Source organism: Pinus tabuliformis, chromosome 3_2, assembly GCF_031772625.1.
Source record: "Pinus tabuliformis cultivar Carrire ecotype Pingquan chromosome 3_2, CPIR1, whole genome shotgun sequence".
In the NCBI taxonomy this organism is placed as follows: domain Eukaryota; kingdom Viridiplantae; phylum Streptophyta; class Pinopsida; order Pinales; family Pinaceae; genus Pinus; species Pinus tabuliformis.
In genome coordinates, this window is record NC_142302.1 from 904,066,258 (window position 1) to 904,082,763 (window position 16,506).

Consider the following 16,506-nt stretch of genomic DNA (forward strand, 5'->3'; position numbering starts at 1 on the left):
CCATTCATGACCGCCACCCTGAATCATATGTCACAGATCGTTTTCACCTCCATCAAAATCATTAGCTCCGTTCCATGTCACTGATGTGTGATTCATTAAGGCCCTCCTTTGACGGATCGCTTCTTGTCGACATCAGCTCATTATCCAAGAAGTTGATCTAGGAACAACCCCTTCAGTACTTTGAAGCTTGCATGCCTCAATGGCAAGTTTCTCACTTTCGGCGACAGGTATACATCAATGACCTTCGACCAGAAGATTTTGCGTGGTGTTCGACGCCAAGTCCTTTATTCACACCACGTGAATTGTACTGCAGTACCTTGAGGGTCATTATCATTATCGGTGATTCCTCTCGCGCTTGTTAATGGTTTACATCATTGACCGGTAATCAAGCGATGTCTTTCCATGTTCGACTTCAGAACAATTCTCACATGGATCGACTTGTACTTAGAGTGAAGATCGAATGAGTTTGAAGACCCTGGATCTAGTTTCATCCATCCGGGCTGCGATATATATTCGGGAAAGATAAAGACATTTGACATGTACATCATTGCAGCAGACGATCATCCTACTCAAAGGATGATAATTTCATCAAAATTATCAGTCTACTATCAGACGATTGTCTGTTCTATGTACAGAAAATGAATTTATAAAGCTGAGCATGGGAATGCCCGCCTCAGCTAGATCATGAAAGTAGTATGAAAAATAATGTATTGTATTGTATCTTATTACAGGTCTCCTCCCAGCAATTGGATGAACTTCGGACCCTCCTGGATAAAGCATTTCACCCGATAAATGGCCTCATACTTTAGGGGGCAACTGTTATAGACATTTTTGTGCCTTACAACATTGAGCATGAAATGTCCATAATCTTAGGGATCCAAAGTCCCTAAACATGTTGTTCCTACCCCTAGAGGAACAAGGCTAACAAACCACAGCAATTCACAGAAGTTCTCCACCTGAACTGCTCAAAAACAAGTCAATTCAGGATCATGTCAACTGCTCCACTGACCATCTGCGCTGAATGTCAATGGCTACACTGGCTACCTACGCTGAATGTCAACTCCAACACTGGCTACCTGCGCTGAGCGAGATTGGACATGTGGCAGGCTCATTCCTCAAGGTGTCAAAACCCAGGAAGCTTCCAAAATGACACTTGCCTCAGGGAATTCGACTGGTGATGAGTAAGAGGTTCCAAATCTCCAAGTGGAAGAAAGAACCTCCAAGTGGACTCAAGAACTAACAGAGGGAGAGGACACTAGTCAGATCTCAAGCTGACTCATTCTCTCTCCAAACATCTATATATGGATCTCTCCTCCATGAGATCCGGAGGCTGGAATTTTGTTATTGCAAAGAATTGCTGTTGGTTTGAGACTGGAATCATTGGGTGCTTAATGCTTTGAAGGGATGTGAAGATAGGAATTCCATTCTGCTGGGAAGGAGATGCTGGATTGGAGCCCTCTGGGTTGTATCTCTTCCTGAACCTTGTTATTTATCAATAAAGCTATCTTGGTTCTCTCCTAAATACTGATGTATCTTTGATGTATGATTGCATTAGTGTATTTGATTTATTTCTAATCCTGAATCATTTATGAATATGAATATCTGTCTTTGTGTTGTGTTCTTCTCTTGTCGCAAGTAGCTGTTCTCTTGTCGCAAGTAGCTGTTCTCTTGTGATCTCGCAGGAATCTGTTGAAGCTGGGCGAGCGAGGAGGCAAGTAGCTGTGAACACCCAAAGAGAAGAGGATCTGGATCGAGGGACAAACAGAAGACACCGGTAAGTCTATTGATCTCTCTTCTTTCACATTTCATAAAGGAAGAAACCAGAATAGCTGTCTCTGTTTGTTGCTAAGGCACTGTCACACCTTAGGTGGATAGGATCGTCCTGCATAGGCATTTTTCCCCACAACATGACAGTATCCAAATTCCTGTACAATGTAGGAAGATTATGTTAATTTTGAGAAATTTACTTAGTATGGATAAAAACCAAGAATATATAATGAAAGAAAGAACTAAATAAATGAATTGTAATACAAAGAGGGTTTGAAAACCTTGTGTAATTCCTACAACAAAATTTGAAAGAGGAAAATAAATATGCGAATATATATATATATATATATATATATATATATATATATATATTATATATATATATATATTATATATATATATATATATATATATATATATATATATATATTATATACATATATAATTAAAATTTACACGATTTAAAAACCCTAAAAAATGACTACTATATTAACCCAGTGTGAACCAACAATATGCAGAGGGCTATTTATTGTTCATAATAGAATATACAATAAGGTTAAAAACCCATTTTTTTGTGGGAATCCAAGTATGTAAAATAAAGAAATCATACTGGTATACATTATAGAGGTTACAGTTCTATCTTAAGAATCACAGTTAAAATAATAATTTGAAGAAGAAAAATAAGAAAGGGGATGTTGGGTTCCTATACCAATAGGAGTCATAATTTTGAATGACTAAGGTTAAGCCTTGTAATATTGTACATACCTTTGCTTTCTGCAAATGTTTTCCATATTAAAAAATTAAAAAATGTAAAGAGGGTATGTCCTAAAAGAACAATCAAAGGACAAAAAGAATGAAAAGGTCAAAAAAATGAAAATATATGAACCCCAAAAGATAAAAAGAGACCATGAAAGTGTGCAAGTCAAAATGCCACTACTATTTACTTTTTATGCATAATAAATGATTGTGTGCAGCTTGTTACTCATGCCACAATCCATGATAGTCAAATTGTTTAAACTTGGCTATTTCATGTTTTAAATTTTATGTTTATAGTTAGAGAATAAAATCTGACCAAACAGTATAATCTTGGCAGATCATTAGATAGGTAGAGTGAATAAAAGGAGCTCATCAGTTTAATCTGAGCCCTTGGATGATATAAGGTTAGATTTAGATAGTTTGCTATGTAAAGAAAAGAAAAATATTGATAAGAGTTTTCTAGTCTAAATGCACCCAAATAAAGTGAAGAAAAATGGTAGGGTAAGTGGATGAGTAAGTAGTAGAAAGGTTGCAGAAACATCATGTGATTACACAAAAAGAACTTATGTCATTGTTCCAAATGAATCTTTCAAATATGCATAAGTGGTAAACAAATCAAAGGCAATGGTTCACAATATGATTTATTTAACATCCCCATCATTCATTTTAATCCCTATAACACTTACTAATTTCCCTTTCATAATAAAAATATTAACACCTATAGTTCTTTAAGTGAAAAAAGGCTGAGAGAATTTCTCTAACTTTTGGTGGGACCGGATCCTTGGCTTGATGACTTAAGAAGGAAAGGTGTTAAATTCCCTTGCAATTCATTCATCCCCCTCACAAAACCCCTTTTCCTAAGGTTAAATTATTTTGCCTAGGAAAACCCCATGATAAACATATTTTATGCAAAAAACACACCAAATTACATTTATCATAAGTACTAAGTGTATGGAAAGCACATAACATTGATGTACCTAAGTACAATACCCTTTCCACTCATTTCACCTCATATTAACTTTTTAATTAAATATATAAAATTCTCGAAAAACCGATTAGCCTGTATATATTTAACTCCTTTATATAAAATAACCCCACCCCTTAGTTTAGTTATAAACTATATGACTACCCCATATCCCACAAAATATATTAAAATCCTGCCCTCAGTCCTTAATCCTATATTAAGGTGCCCCTGATGAGATTAAGTGTTAATCTAATCCTATACCGTTGGTGATTAAACCCATGGGCCCCCAAAAACTTTATGTGTAAATCACCGTGCAATTCCATCTCCCGACCACTGTTGATCATCCCTCCCCCTCATCCAACAGCCCATGATCATATCGGTCGCGCCCGATGTCCGTCCTTTACCCACCCGATAAGACGGTTTTCCCCTGACCCCCAATGCTACGTGTCAAATGATGAATGGAATCGAGCGATCTCTCCCAAATACCGCCCGCACCAAAAAAGCGGTGTGATGACCCTCCCAAACCGCTTCCCACATTTAACTGAAAAACCACCACTATTCATCAATCAATGAACTCACAAAAAATTAATGTTTCTTCTATAAAAGCCACATTATCCCTCTTTTCGCTCTTTTCGCGCATTTGCTGTTGAGAACTCAGAAAGCCATTGCGACCCTTGAAAACTGAGAATTCTCTCACAGACCTCTGTCGTTGCTCGACAGACGCTGTAGACAGTCCAACTCATTCATCACTTCATACCAGAACCGTACGGAGCTCTGCAACCTTCATCAATCACCATCTGTAGTCAATTTCACCCAATTCCAGGTATTTAACCATGGAAAACCAATTCCATTGTCAAATTCCAAGTAACTTCACTCTCATAACATTGTTAACTAAGTAAAAAATATCAAATTTACTTTGATTTTTACACTTTGAGCCATAACCATCTGCAAAACCACCATTGCCCTAAAACTCTGAATTACCCCCCACACTCAAATCCACAAGAACTGTGTATGGCTGCCCCAATTGCGATGGATGTAAGGCCCATCTCTACACCTCATTTAGACCTGGACCACCTTCCTTTAGCTAATAAAGGTTTCCAAATAAAAGATACCACTGCCCTATAGCCCCTGCTCAAAGTACATTACCAAAGTAGGGACAAATATCTCAACCATGCTGATGAGATTGGCCTTTTGGAGTCAAGTTTTCCCAAATACCAGTCCCCCAAGTCCACATTTTCCTAGAGATTGTCCACTACTGTCATGCCAATTACATCCCTAGTCAGAGAGCAGTCATGTCCCCAAACCAAACCATACTTTTCACCATCACTGCTGAGTCCATAAACGAAATGCTGCAGCTCCAACTAGGGCCAAACCTAACTCCCCTCTCAATTGGAGACCTGTTGGACCAGTACCCCAAGCTTAGTTTTGCAAAATTGGCCAAATTGTTCCAAACCTTCATTAGAGATGAAAAACACATCCATAAGGACTCCCCTCTATATGTATTAGTCATTTTCTCTCCATGGAGCCAGAATATTGTAGCCATGATATCTTGTATTTTGGGGCACACCACTAGTGAATACATTGATGAGTTAATCCTTGCCTTCATGTCCATCTACACTCCAGGATAGCCTCCTGCTATCATTTATGACTATGCCCAATTTATAGCTGATAGGATGCATGAACAATTTCTTAGAATGAGCAATGAAAGAGTTTTCAAGTATTCCTCAGTCTTATACCATATGTTCTTGTATTATCAACCTGATAAGTTCCCATTCACCCTTCAGAAGCTGGACACCAAGGGTCAGCCCAGGTCAGTCATTTTTTGGACCCCATTGATCCACCAATATCAGTCTCCATACTCTTATTCTGATTTCATTGATTTATTTGTACACCCAGTCATGGCAATGTTGACTAGAAGCCCTCCTCCTAGAATCAGTCCAGAAATAAAGAGAGTCCTCCAACTTTCCAAGCAGACTAAAGTGGGTGATTGGTACTTGTACCAAAACCACACCGAAATTAGAATCTACAGTTGCATGCTGGCACCATACAAGCTACCAAGATACCTCCCAATGAGGTTGTTTGCATTAGAATACTATAGACAAATCATCAATGCAGATGAAGTAAACTTCGTCAATGCCAAGAAGAAGGCCAATTTCAAAATAAAAGACCAACTAGGCCCCTTCATATGCAACTCTAGGGAGGCAGGCAAAGAAGCAGATTTGATATTGTAGAACATGAAGTTCCAAAGAAGTTTTGTTTGGAGATATGACCCTTTGGAATTCATCACAAAGAAGAGACAAAAGGTCAAGCTAGGACCTTTCATTCACCATCCCATACCTGAAATAGAAGCCTATTCCAACCAAATAGAATGGGTGGAAGGTACCCTAGTGGACCAAGACAACACCAAGGTAGACATAGAGAATACTCTCATTGATCTAGAAAGACAACTTGATGAGGGTTCTTTCTTGCAGGTATCAGAGCAATTAGACCAACCAGAGACAACCATGAGTACCCCTCCAGTTATGCAAACTCCTCAAAATGAGGAGAAGAACCTAAAGAGAAGTAGGGAGGAGGCCACTACATCAACAAGAGAAACCTCATACGCTCAACCAGAAACAAGCAAAGCAAAAAGGCAGAAAATGAATCCTGTCTCTGAATAGGAGGATATAGAGGGCTCAATTGAGGTCACAAACACAGAAGGAAATAGAAGTAGGCCTACCACTCCATCTGAAGGCATGAAAGAGCCTTCCACATCATAGAATTAGATGTTGGAAAGGAAGCTTAGTGTGGAAGTGTCTTCATTCAGCAGGCTTGCTGACAGAGACCAGGACATCAAGGAAAGATACAAGGAAATCAAAGCAAGAAATGAAAGGCTCAAGGCCCAAACCTATGCTCAGTACCTAAAGTTGACTCCTACCAATCAAACAAGGCTAATGTCAGCCTTTGACATTAAAGAGGGGAAGTTGCAGATGTCTTTCATCAAACCTACAGCCCAACAGCCAAAGACAACATCTGATTTCAAAAAGGTAGACTTTGAAGTGTTGGCAAGGGATATTCATCCCATAGACCAAATTTAACTACACAAACAAGCTGGAGAAATGATATACTCCACCCTGACAGGTAAAGCCATAGCGGCTCATCAGCTACAAAACTCTTTAAAAAACATTTCAACACAATTTCACTTAGAGAAGGCCTCCTCACAAGCCAAGGATACGAGGATCAAGTCCTTAGAGGACTTAGTGATTGAATTGGGACACGCTCCGAAGGATATAAAATCCACAGATCAGCTTATTAGAAATAAGAACGATGATATAGCTGCATTGAAGAAACAACTAAAAATACCTCAACTGTAGCATCCACAAACATTGGATGTCCTAGAATCCCAGTAGGGGCATGAAGAACTCATGGACTTAGTCTTAAAGCTGAATGATCAACTAAAAGAGACATAAAAGGAATTGGATGCTTTAATCCAATTAAAACAAGCGGATGTGGCCACTTCTTCAGCAAATGTTATCCCTACAGTCTCCACAACAGTACCATCCACACTAGTAGCATCTTTGGCACCTACAGCTCCACTTGCAACAACCTTGCCAGCAACAACATAATCTACATCAACAACAGGTGCATCAGGAGAGAAAGCAACAGAATTGATTAAAGCCATGGAAGAGATGTCTATTCAAGCTACTGAAATGAAAAGGTTAAGAGAAAAAGTTGCAAGTTTTGAAACTGACTACAAACTTGCCCAACTTAAGCAAAAAGAAGAAGCGTAGAAGGCCTAAAGAATGAGTGAAAGAATCAAAGTCTTAGATAAAGACTTAACACTGGATAAACCACTTGGGCAAACCAAGGAAACGTTGTGGGCCAATATAATTGACTCTATCATTGATATTTGGCCATCAATCCGAGTTATTTTTGAACAAACAGAGTTAGTAAAGGTAGCTACAGAAGCTATCCAGAAAGTGAAGGAGGAGTTGGGAGATAAGCTAGAGGATGCCAATAGACTCATCCACTTCCTCAACAACAAGAATAGATATGAGCTCCATGAGCTAAATATAGAAGATAGGATTGAGACCATTTTGGAAATAAGGAAGGTCCTTTCCCAAAGGAACCTTATGCTTAATTTAGAAGAAAAGTGCCACAATATGCAGGTAGCCATTTATAGGTTCATGGCTAAATTCCAGATTTTGAGGGAGAAAGGTCTGCCCAGTCCTATGGTTATCAATGACAAACTCATGACACATTTGGACTATGGTAATAGACTCAGACAGTTGGCTAAGGAACAAGCTAGCTCTTCATCCATAAAAGCATTTCCAACAGATAAAGTTTTATACAACACATTTGAAAACTTGTTTTTCCTGGAGCATGAGATCAAACATTTATTCCTCACCAAGCCAATTTTACCAAATATACTGAAGCCGATGAGATCTATAGGAGGACGATGAATGTAAAATTACCTGATGCAGAATGGTGGGAGACAATGACTGATTTATTGTGATAAATTTACAACAAAAACTTATTGCATAATAAAACAGAACAACCAGGTAAACAGGTGAAAACAACGCACCAGGGTCAAAGAGTATCAGGGTTAAAGAGTATCAGATGAAAGGTAAAAGTTGAAGAAGATTCCATTGTGAAACACCACAACTGCAAGCTAGGATAAAGGGCTACACTTAAACGATAAAGGCCAACACAACCATAATAAAAAGGACAAGATGAAACCGTTCAATAGTTGTCTCTATCTTCTTGCAAGAAGATATTTGTATTTCCTAGATTAAATCTCAAGTTGTTTTGAGATATTTTGTAATATTTTTTGTATAAATACTTCACAAATCGAAGTATGTAGGGTGGATTAGAAAACATTTCTATAGACTTATTGTTCTTAAGTCTGAAATCTATTGTACCAATGACTGGATCAAGGAATAAAGATCAAATATTCCACCATATTCTTGTGTAAAGCAAAGTTCAAATAAATATTTCTCACGTTCAATGCTATGTTTCTTTAAGTTTTTCCATAGTCTTACTTGTATCTCTAAAAATCTGAATGCTATAACATGGAATGATATCTCAGAAATTGCTTAGCTGCACTCTGTCTTGACTGTTATGCATATTGAATGTTTTCTTCACAAATCTAAGTTAAGGAATTCTTGATTGCTCCTTAGTTTAGGTAGTTCCTTGTGATCTATAGCAAAGGATTCTTAATTGCCCTTTGTTCATGATTATCCTTTGTTCTTCATTTTAATCCTGGTCTGAGAATTCTTAAGTGCTCTCTCACCTTGTTAAGATCATTTCACCCATTCGACCTAAATATTTGCACTTTACTTTGCTAGCCTTCCCTGTGAACATTCCCTTTAATGAATTGATCTAGTTCTACTATCCATTTATTGACTCCATAGCCCAATGGCTTAAAGACCTTGCTCTATCCATCTGTTCCAAGAATTCCACCACCCAACCTTCAATTCAAAACCAAAACCCCATGAACATTAAGAACTAGCCTAAAATCCCAGTAAAACAAAGCTAAATTATATAAAGAGAGCCCTCTCTGAGTCATTGGTGGGCTAGAGCCTATACTTAAAAGATTGGTTTATGGTTACCTCGATCTCTTCCTTCTTGTGATAACTTCTAAAGAAAATTCTGAGTGATAACGTAGTGGCGACTCTACTGGGGAACTCAAATCCTCAGTCCTAATAAAACTTTAAGAAATTTTTAAATCTGTATTTTGAGCCTCTTAAAGTAATTATTAGAAGTTATTTTAAAAAAATCTTATAAAAAGAAAATAATTAGAAATTTTTTGAAATTCTAGCTTCAAGGAGAACTCATTATACTTGGGCTAACCTAGATCCAAACCCTGCCCTAGTAGTTGATAATGCCAACTTGATTTCAAGAAAATCCCAAAAAGAAGAAAGTTCAGGTAGTCACACACCTTTAGTTAAAGCTAATTCATGTCCTGATGAGTGGTTGTTTTTATAAGATCTTCCCTTCGATGAGAAATTTGATTAGTCATTATTTAAATCAAAGTCTAAAAGTGAAATATACAATACTGTCCTAGATCCTGAGTTTATTGCAGACCTTGAAGTCCAAAAATCCAACAAATCAATTGATGAGTACATTCTGAATTCACCACAATCATCCCTTAGTACTGCCAAGATCCTTGAGCTTTCTGAACAATTGTCCACTACTCTTAGTTCACCATTATTCCCTTCAACTTCTGAAGTCCATACCCCATCACCATTCATACCCTCACTCCTTTACCAACCTAGCATTGCTCATTCACCATATACTATTACTAATTCATCCTCCACTACTATTTCATCTTTCAGTACCTCAACCCCACATCTTAGCCCCTCCCAGCTTATAGCCATGGAAAATAGATATGCTCCTCTTGTTTTACCTGCCCCACTTGGTGCTATGCCTACAGATTACCAAAACAAAATTGTTCAATTTGATGGCATAGAACCCTACACTGCACAACACCATGTCAATAAGATGACATATTACTTTGAATTGCATGAAATTGATATAGGTGATGTTCAAATGAGACTATTTTCTCAGACTTTAGCTGGTGATGTTAGAAAATGGTTTAGAAGGTTACCTGCTAATAGTATTGACAATTTATATGTGTTTTACCAACAATTTTTAAATAGATGGGAAAAGAAAAAGAACCCCTTACAGATCCTTTCAGAATATGAAAATACTAGAAGGGGACCTAACGAAACTGTACAAGTTTACTGCACTAGATTTAATAACATATACAATGTAATTCTAGTTAACCTTAGACCCCCACCTGATTTAGTTTCCTGATGGTTTTGACATGGACATGGCATACCAACTCAGGGAAAGAAACCTCCCAACCTTAGAGGAAATGCAAAGTGTAGCAGTTAGTGTAGAAGCTAATTTGTTAGCTAAAAGAGCTAGAGTTAGAAATGAAAGAAGAGGAACTTCAAAAGATGAAGCTTCACCATCTGACCTCAAAATAGATAGTTTAGCCAAAAGTATGGAGAAACTAGTGGATAGAATAGACAATAGGGAGAGGAAACCTCAATGGGATAACCAACAAGCACCTCCAGTTAGAAACCCAAATTTTAGGAAAAATCAAAACCAAAACATTGGGAAAAATGCACCTGATCAGAATATTAGGCCTCCTTTTCAAGAAAATTATGCAGAAACATCTTAGCCAAATGATCCAGAACAAGATACACAGATTAATCTATTGGGATTAGATGATGAGGATAATGTTTTCCTAACCCAAGCTGAGCAGGAACTGCATATGCTACAACAATTGCAAATCCAGTTCGAAGAGTCATTTGATTATAAACAAGGATATGATTCTGCCATTTCTAAAGTGCATAAGCAGTATAACCTAAGGAGTAAAAAGGACTCTGTTATCTTTGATCAAACCAAGAAAACATTGTCAAATCAACCCAAGAAAATTAAAGAAGCCTCGGTTTCTAAAATCCTCAGAATTCTCCCCAGAAAAAACCAGAATCCTTTTGGCCCTACCATTGTATATATAACCCCTAATCAAACTTCTGATGATCATCCCTCCACTTCAATTCCCCCTAAAAAACCAGTGGACACACCTCAAAACACCAGACTTGAAAATCAACAAAAAGAGGTCCACAATAGAGGAAAAGAAGACCATCCCACTCAAATCTTTGCTGTGAAAATTCAAAACCCTTGAATAGAAAAAGCCCCTTTTCCATTCAATTTGGGAGCAAAGCTAGCTAAGCTAAAGATTTTAGTCCCTTTAACATAACTAATCAAGAATGAAACCTACAAGACATAGATAAACCAGACTTTAAACATTGTTGAAAATGAGGATTCAGTCAACTTGTTTAAGGACCAACCAGAACTCATATTTGGTCCAGATGTTAATGGAAAACCACTAGAAGGAGGAATACCACCTTTCTACATTAGCCTTAGCATTGATGACAAAATTATACATAATGAAATGTTGGATTCTGGGGCCTCCCACAACTTAATGCCCAAATCAGCAATGGAGAAATTGAACCTAGACATTACAAGGCCTTACAAGGAATTATTCTCATTTGACTCAAGTCAAGTAAAGTGTCTAGGATTGATTAAAGACCTCTGTGTTACCTTAGTTCAATATCCTACCAAAAGCATCCTTATGGATATTGTGGTTGTTGACATCCCACCGAAGTATGGCATGCTGTTATCTAGATCATGGGGAGCCAAACTTCAGGGATCTTTACAACTTGATATGTCATATGCAACAATCTCTATTTTTGGACAACCCAAGAAGCTGTACCGAGAAACTTTAATGAAATACATGGTAAGTAGCCAGGATCGGCCTCAAAAATTTCCTATCTACTCCGTACATTTAGACATTGATTCCTTTATCCTGTATAATGCTGATCAAACACAAGAAACTATTTTAGACAGTATTGATATAGAACCAAAAGAAATTGCAGTTTCAAAACAAGAGGAAACTGTCCAAACTTTAGAACTTTCCACTAAACAAGGTAGTCAAATTGCTATAAATGAGGAAAAGTTTGTTGCACCAGATGATGAAAATTATGAACATGAGATATTGTGGCATCTTGAATTTGATGGATCAGTAAATAAGTTTGGAGCAGGAGCAAGAGTTTGGATATACAATCTGGAGAATAATCACTTAGAAGGCCATGCATACAAACTAAATTTTAAATGCACTAACAATATGGCCGAGTATGAAGCACTAATTTTAGGCCTTAAATTAGTTAGGAATCTAGGAGCTAAAAGAGTTTCTGTCATGGGAGACTCTGAACTAGTGATAAAACAGATTGATGTTGTATATATGACCAAAGACCCTAGATTAAGTTGTTATAAAGGAACCATTGTAGAAATACTAAACACTTTCTTAGAAACCAAGCTTGCTATAATTCCTAGAAAACATAATATACAGGCTCATAGTTTAGCAATGTTTTCCAAAACCTGCAAGTTACCCTTTCAACCTAACCATCAGTATACTGTTGAAGTTAGGCACAGACCTACAATCCCAGATAATTTGAAGAACTGGAAAATATTATCTAATGACAAATAGATAAACAAATTTTTAATCTTGGAAGAAGAATTTGTAAATAGCAATATAGATACTGACACATCAAAAGATCCTAACATTCAAAAAGAGATAGAAATAAATGAGATAGAAGGTGAAGAAATAGATAGATTTCATCCCACTAAATTTACAAAATCAGATGTAGAAAACCTAAAGCAAGTTGAGATTGATGAAATAATTAACGAAGACATTGAAGTAATTAATCTCAAAGACAATTTCTTACCTAAGGGATTAACCCCTTTGGAAGATTTGTTTGATTCAAATGATGTTCCTAGGAAGCCTAAAATGGAACCTTTGAAATCTGATATAGAGGAGTGTAATATAGGCACTAATGAAAATCCAAAATTGATCAAACTTTCGAAATCACTACCTCCAACTGAAAAAGTGAAATACATTGAGTTATTAAAAGAATTTCAAGATGTCTTTGCTTGGAGTTATGAGGACCTCAAGTCCTATGACACCAACATCATACAACACACAATCCCTATAAAAGAAAATAAAAAACCTTTCAGACAAAAACTTAGAGGGATTAATCCTATCCTATTACCTTCAATTGAAAAGGAAATCCAAAGAATGTATGATGCTAAAATAATTGCACCAATCAGATTTTCTGATTAGGTTTCCAACTTGGTGCCAACTAGGAAGAAAACTAGCGAGATCAGACTCTGTGTGGGCCTTAGGAACCTCAAAAAAGTATCATTAAAAGACAATTACCCTCTCCCCAAAATGGATCATATTTTATAGAGGGTAGTTGGATCAACCAGAATCTCATTATTGGATGGGTTTTCTGGTTACAATAAGATCTTAGTTCATCCTGAGGACCAAGCCAAAACTACCTTTACTAATCCTTGGGGCACATTCATGTATGTGAAAATGCCTTTTGGACTAATGAATGCAGGAGCCACTTTCCAAAGGGCTATGGATATAGCCTTTGCCAAATAAATTCATGATTTCCTTGTGATATATCTAGATGACATTACTATGTTTCCAAAATCTGATAGTCAACATTTGGATCATTTAAGGCAGGTTTTTATTAAATGTAGGAAATATGGAATTTCTTTGAACCCCAAAAAGTCTTTGTTTGGGTTAGAAGAAGGAAATTTATTAGGTCATATAATCTCAAAGGATGGTATTCGAATAGACCCTACAAGAATAGAAGCCATCTTATAGATACAACATCCAAGGAACATTAAAGAATTACAAGATTTCTTAGGGAAAATTAACTTTCTTAGAAGATTTATTTCTAATCTAGCAGAATTAATTAGATCACTGAAAAATATGTTGAAAAAAGATTCAACCATAAAATGGACTGTTGAGGCTAATAAATCCTTTGAAGACATTAAACTAGCCTTAACTAAAACACTAGTTTTGATGAGTCCAAAATTTGACAGAGATTCCATCTTATTTTCCTTTCCTTCTGAGCACACAATTTCTGCAGTTTTACTGCAAAAAAATGACCAGGGCTATGAACAACCTATTGCTTTCTTTAGCAAAGCCCTGAGAGATTCCCCCTTAAAATATAACATAATGGAAAAACAAGCCTTTGCTTTGGTCAAAGCTATCAAGGATTTTAGGGTATACATTTTATATTCTCATATAGTAGCCTATGTTCCTAATTCAGTAGTCAAAGACATCCTAACTCAGGATGGTCCAGATGGAAAGAGGGGAAAATGGATTGCTACTATTCTAGAATATGATATAGAAATCAAACCAAGTTAATCAAGGGCCAAGGTTTAGCCAAGCTCATGGCTGAATCGAACTGTCAGGCCTTGGATATAAACTTTATTGCACAAATAGATAATGAAGAGGAGATGATGACTCCACTAATTAGCCAGGCCTTTATTGAATCACCATGGTATGCTGATATCATTTATGTTTTACTGAATTTACAAGCTCCTCCTGAATTATCTAAGACCAAAAGAAGATTTTTAAAGATGAAATCCTTAAAATTTTGTATATTAGACAATGCTTTGTTTTGGAGAAATCATGAAGGTATTCTTCTCAACTGCTTATTAAAAGATGAATCTGACAAAGTATTACAAGAGTTTCATGCAGGTGACTGTGGAGGACACCTTTACTAGAAAACCACTGCAGATAAAATTCTTAGAGTTGGTTTCTACTGGCCTACCTTGTTTTCTGATGTAAAGAAATATGTGACCTCCTATCACAAATGTCAAATTTTTGAGGGAAAGAAAAAGCTTCTACCTTTACCCCTCAAGCCAATCTCTGTTGAAACACCTTTTCAACAATGGGGTCTAGACTTCATTAGTGAAATTAATCCACCTTCCTCCGCCCAACACAAATGGATCCTCACTGCCACTGACTACTTTACAAAATGGATAGAGGCCATACCTTCAAGGAAAGCCACTAACACTGTTATCATAACCTTCCTTGAAACCAACATTCTATCAAGATTTGGATGTCCAACTAAGCTCATCACTGATAATGCAGCAGCCTTTAAATCCAAAAGAATGATAGATTTCTGCAACAAGTATCATATAACCCTGGGCCATTCCACAACCTATTATCCTCAAGGAAATGGACTGGCAGAATCCTCAAACAAAAGTCTGGTAAACATCATCAAAAAGTTGTTGGAGGACAATAAGAAAACATGGAATGAAAAGCTAGTCAATGCCTTATGGGCAGATAGACTAACCACTAAGAAATCAATTAGTACTTCTCCCTATCAACTAGTCTATGTGATGGAAGCTATTTTTCCATCCTCCTTTGGAACACAGTGATGAAGCTACTTCAAGAATTGCAGGTTGAACCAAATAGTATCCAAAGAAGAATCAACCAAACATTTCATCTTCAAAAAACTAGGGAGGAAGTATACATCAGATCTCAGGTTGTGTAGGAAAGGATTAAGAAGATTTTTGATAAGATAACCAAGGCTGAAGATTTCTACCTTGGTGACAAAGTCCTAAAGTGGGATTCAAGGAGGGAAGATAAAGGTAAACATGGGAAATTTGATTTCCTATGGAAAGGCCCATATGTCATTTATGATTTCAGAGGTAATAATGCTTTCTTCCTAAGAGAAATGGATGGTATAGAAGCAGAAGGTGGACCAGTGAATGGTCGAATGCTCAAACACTATTTTGAACCTAACTACTAATTTTTATTTCCCATTGTACATATTTCATTTTTCAAAAAGTCTAGTCTGGATTGGATGGTGATTTTTGAAGTTGAAGCCCAAAGAGAAGGCCCTAAGCTTTAAGGATTTACTGTCATAAGTATCAATAATGCAGAGACATGGAGAGAAATATTGCAAGGTAACATCAATAGAAATTCAAAGGCTACTGATCTACAAAGTTCTTGACATTTCACCAGGAAATTCCATCCCCAAGTGGAGCCACTGTTAGGTTCCTATACCAATAGGAGTCATAATTTTGAATGACTAAGGTTAAGCCTTGTAATATTGTACATACCTTTGCTTTCTGCAAATATTTTCCATATTAAAAAATTAAAAAATGTAAAGAGAGTATGTCCTAAAAGAACAATCAAAGGACAAAAAGAATGAAAAGGTAAAAAAAAATGAAAATATATGAACCCAAAGATAAAAAGAGACCGTGAAATTGTGCAAGTCAAAATGCCACTACTATTTACTTTTTATGCATAATAAATGATTGTGTGCAGCTTATTACTCATGCCATAATCCATGATAGTCAAATTGTTTAAACTTGGATATTTCATGTTTTAAATTTTATGTTTATAGTTAGAGAATAAAAGCTGACCAAATAGTATAATCTTGGCATATCATTAGATAGGTAGAGTGAATAAAAGGAGCTCATCAGTTTAATCTGAGCCCTTGGATGATATAAGGTTAGATTTCGATAGTTTTCTATGTAAATAAAAGAAAAATATTGATAAGTGTTTGCTAGCCTAAATGCACCCAAATAAAGTGAAGAAAAATGGTAGGGTAAGTGGATGGGTAAGTAGTAGAAAGGTTGCAGAAAAATCA